Raw genomic sequence first — 5,513 nt, 5'->3', positions numbered from 1 at the left:
AGGGTTGTGTAATTAATTTGAATATTTTTTCTAAATTTTATTATTTTCGTTCAAGTATTTCTTCCTTGTTTTTATTCTCCACTGCAAAATCCAATAATTAAACAAAATTCTTTTAGAAAACCTTCATAAAATTGGAAAAATTAGGATTTTTGCCATTAAGTAATTAAAATGGCATATTTTGGATTCTTTTATAACTTGTTAAATTTTATTTTAATTCAGTAACTTAAATTTTTCTTTTTTGTTAATTGGTCCTTTAGTTTTTCCACGAAATCACTAAATCCAACAAATATATATAATAAATTACTTATTTGAAATCGATTATCTCCTACGTACGGAGCTCGTCACGTTGCAATAATAAAGCCGATATTACATATATATATAAATCTAGCTACTTAAGCAAAACGAAAAACATTTTTTCCCTCTCATTTTGAAATATTTTGGGGCATTCTAATTTATTTTTTTCTTTCTATTTTTTCTTATATGAATTTTAATGTGTGTAACATAAACTTTATTTGCATCATATGAGCTACATAAGAGAAAATCGGTGTCAAATAAACAAGTACTCGATGGGTTTAATGACTTCCAGTGAAGAAATAACAAAAGTTCATAATAAGTCAATTTATAGAATTAAAATCCTAATTTTTCCAAAAAATTTGACTAAGATTTTATGAATATGTATCATTCATTCATGTAAATTTTTTGGTCAGATTATTTTTATTTTTATATTTTGAAGTAAACATTTTTTAGTTTGATTTTGACTGAATAAATAAAGACCTACGCCAAACACCATTAGTTTGCTTTCGATTCATAAAATAATCATATACTAGTACCGAATTGCACGTGTTGTGTGCTTATGTAGTACGTTTTTCCGTATATGTGTTGTGTATTTGTACGGTTCGTTTTTGCGTTCGTGTACATTTTTTTTTAATAAATAATTGTAGATAATAAAAAAATATTAAATAATTGTTAAAAATTAAAAACAAATTAAGAGGCCGCACCAACATACTAACTTAGTGTGGCCTCACACTTAATATAATACTAGCAACCGTGGCACACGCATTACGTGTGACGAAAAAATGTGACAAACATGTTCTTTAATATATGTTCCCAAAATAAATTTAACGTAGATAAATAAGATAACTAAAATGTTTAAAACACATATATACACATGATCATATACCTTTTTTAAAAAGCGTTGAACTGAAAAAAGTTGAAACACAATCTTAATATATACATCACGGTATAAACAATTTTTTATTTATACTTTAAAGAAATTCCTGCATTTCAATTTTTGAAATTAAAATACCGAAAGTAACGATCGATTTTTATGCTAATAAAATAGTAAGAGATAGTAAAAAATATAAATTGAACTTCTACATTTTTAAAATGAAATTTAAATTTAAAAGCAAAAAATAAATAAATAATCCAACCTACTGATGTAGATGATCACAACGAAAATTGAAGACCTACTACCGAATTTGATCTTCAACAATGTAGTCAATTAATATTGTATGGAAAAAAAAAAGTTATCTATTATGAAATTCAAATATAAGTCAAACACCATTTAGCAGGAAAAATCAAGAAGATATTAAAATTCTACGAAAATAAATTTGATATCAAACCTGTATTTTTTTCATATTTATGTAACAATATTATTTAGAATGAAATGATTGCCATTATCTTAAAAGAATAACAAATATGTAAAATAAATTAACCTAAAATTATATTTAGAATATAACGATTGCCATTAACTTAAAGAATAACAAATATGTAAATTAAATAAAACTAAAATTATAAATTATAATATTTAAAGAGTAAATTAAAAATAAAATTTTAAAAAATATGCAATAGATCTGAAGTAACATTTTTATATTTGTGAAAATATGGTATTGTTATAACAAAAATTTTAGATTATTCCTATAATAGTAAGTTCTATACTTTTTTTTTTTTTTGACAAAAGTAAGTTCTATACTTTGCACACACAAAAAAATTGCTGAAAAATACCGAAGAACCATATTATTAAAAAAAATCATAGAAATGAAAAAGGCATTAAAGCAATCCATTTAGCAATAATTTAAACTTGATTTCCAAAAATTGTGGATAAAAAGTATGACCAAGTCCTCCAAAGCATTGAAGTAGAGAAGACCCAAAGGCAATGGCAAAGGCATTAAACCATAAAAATGGAACAAAAAAATAAGTAGAATGGAAGGACTTCCATATTCTAATCATTATATTTGAAGGCCTAATTTCGTCAATGCTTGAAACAGAGACTCCACGATGTCTTTTAAAATACAATGACAATGAAATTCTTTCGAGTAGAGAAGAGATTCATATTATAAGACGATCAAACTATCAAAAAAGATTAATGGTGATTTTAAAAAATAAATATAGATACTTTTGTCCCAAAAATAAAAAAAAATGATCCATATTGCATTACGATCAATCAATGAAGAGACATGGATAACTATTTGTATGATGTAAAGATAGATAATTGTTGCTCTGTGAACAGAGGTAACGATAAATTATTATAAATCCTATATAATGTGATAAATTATCAAAGAAAACAAACTGATACAAAACTAGAAACAATAAATATAAAATTTATCTCAGACATATTATCGAGCATGTTGTAAGCATAATATATCTAGTTCGTCACATAATATAACAGAATCAAGCTTACTGAATAGGAAAACCGGATCGGAGGTTGGTTTCGACAAAGAAAATTGAGGTCCAAGGCTCTTGCTCTGATACGACAAGAAATGAAGAGGGCGGCGGAGGCAAATTCCAAAAGTTTGAATAATAATAATGTTTAATGGTAAAAAAAAAATAGCACAATTGTTGTGAAAAAGTAAAAATTTACGGTAAAAAGTAAATACTCCAAAACTCAAAATATATCAAACTCTACACTTTATAATATTTTTCTCTCAACTCAATTGTGTATTTTTCATCACAAATGAAGACCTATTTATAGATTCACATTTGAGATTAGTCCAAAAATTAATACATCATTATCTACATCATCACACACTAATTTTCCACATTTTACAACTCAATATTCAACATTCAACATTCAATATTCAATATTCAACATAATAATAATAATAATAATATATTTTTCAACACTCCCCCTTGTGATGATGATCGTGATATGATGACTGTCTTCATTACGTGTTTTATACTGCCTCGTTAAAAACCTTACTAGGAAAAACCCAGTGGGATAAAAATCATAGTAAGGAAAAAAGAGTGCAGCCACGTAAACTCCCCCTCATGTTAACATGAGTGATTCTTCACATATTCCGTAGATTGCGCATCTCAATGTTATATATATGCTTTCTGAATATTGACGTAGGAAGCGCCTTTGTGAAGAGATCTGATGAATTCTCACTTGATTGAATGTAACAGATATCAATATTTTTATTCTTCTCAAGCTCTTGAGTGTAGGCAAAGAACTTTGGGGGGATATGTTTTGTTCTGTCACTTTTGATGTATCCTTCTTTCATTTGAGCAATACATGCAACATTATCATCATACAACGTCACAGGCTTCTTGTCTACTGATAATCCACAAGAATTTTGGATATGTTGTGTCATTGATTTTAGCCAAACACATTCACGGCTTGCTTCATGTAGCGCAATAATCTCAGCGTGATTTGATGAAGTTGTTACGAGTGTTTGCTTCTGTGAACGCCAAGAAATCGCGATGCCTCCACGAGTAAATACATATCCAGTTTGGGAACGTGCCTTATGTGGATCAGATAAATATCCAGCATCAGCATAACCAATGATACTTTGATTGGTATCTTTTGAGTACAAAAGTCTCAAATCTATCGTTCCTCGTAGATAACGGAATATATGTTTAATTCTGTTACAGTGCCTCTTTGTTGGATATGAACTGAATCTTGCCAATAAATTTACAGCAAAAGATATATCAGGTCTAGTGCAATTTGCAAGATACATAAGGACACCAATGGCACTTAGATTCAGGACCAAGAATAACTTCATCACCTTCACATGGACGAAATGGATCTTTTTCTATGTTTAATTATCTTACAACCATTGGAGTACTTAATGGATTTGATTTATCCATATTAAAACGTTTAAGGACCTTTTCTGTATAATTTGTCTGGTGAACAAAAATTCAACATTTTTTTTGTTCAATTTGAAAACCCAGGTAATACTTGGTTTTCCCAAGATCCTTCATTTCGAATTCTTCTTTCAAGTACATCATAACTTCTTGAATTTCCTTATTCGTTCCAATGATGTTTAAATCATCAACATATACAGCAATAATTACACATCCGGATGTTGTTTTCTTGATGAAAACACAAGGGCATATAAGATCATTTACATATCTCTTTTTCATCAAGTGCTCACTTAGTCGATTATACCACATTCGGCCGGATTGCTTCAACCCATATAATGATCTTTGCAATTTCACATAATAAAATTCTTTGGGTTTTGAACTTTGTGCTTCAGGCATCTTAAATCCTTCAGGGATTTTCATGTATATATCACTATCAAGTGATCCTTATAAGTAAGCTGTAACAACATCCATAAGACACATTTCCAAATTTTCAGATACTGCCAAACTAATCAAATATCGAAACGTAATTGCATCCATAACAGGATAATACGTTTCTTCATAATCAATTCCAGGCCTTTGAGAAAAACCTTGTGCAACAAGTCTAGCTTTATATCTGACTATTTCATTTTTCTCATTTTGCTTTCGAATAAAAACTCATTTGTATCTAATAGGTTTCACACTTTCAGGTGTGAGGACTATAGGTCCAAAAACATTACGTTTATTTAGCGAATCCAATTCAACCTGGATGGCATCTTTCCATTTGGCCCAATCATGACGAGTTTTACATTCACCAAAAGATTTTGGTTCATGATCCTCATTTTCATTTATGATGTCACAAGCCACATTATAAGAAAATATCTCGTCAATATCTTTTATGTCTTTTCGGTTCCATTTTTTTCCAGTATTAATATAATTGATAGAGATTTCACGATTCTCGTCAGTTTGTGATTCTGACAGAACATTTTCATCATCAAGTGTTTCTTCTGGAACACCATTTTCTAATTTATGATCATCGTGTTTCTCTATGCCTTTTCTTTTCTGAAGATTTTTATCCTTGGAACCGATTGATCTTCCACGCTTCAAGCGTTTTATGACATCATGAGTGTATTCAATTTGTTTCTTTGGAATTTCAATTCGAGCAGGGGCATTTACAGCATGTATATATGATTTTGTTAGCCTTTTTGTATCTGCAAATGCATCTGGCATTTGATTTGCAATTATTTGCAAATGCACAATTTGCTGTACATCTTTCTCACATTGTTTGGTCCTTGGATCCAAATGTAACAATGATGGTACATACCATGAGATTTCTTTTTCGATGTGTTTCTTTTCTCCCCCTAACATTGGGAAGATTTCTTCATTAAAATGACAATCAGCAAAACGTGCTGTAAACACATCGCTTGTCTGAGGCTCAAGATATCGAATGATTG

This window comes from Henckelia pumila, chromosome 2, assembly GCF_033568475.1.
Source record: "Henckelia pumila isolate YLH828 chromosome 2, ASM3356847v2, whole genome shotgun sequence".
NCBI lineage: Eukaryota > Viridiplantae > Streptophyta > Magnoliopsida > Lamiales > Gesneriaceae > Henckelia > Henckelia pumila.
Note: the sequence above shows the minus strand (reverse complement) of the source record.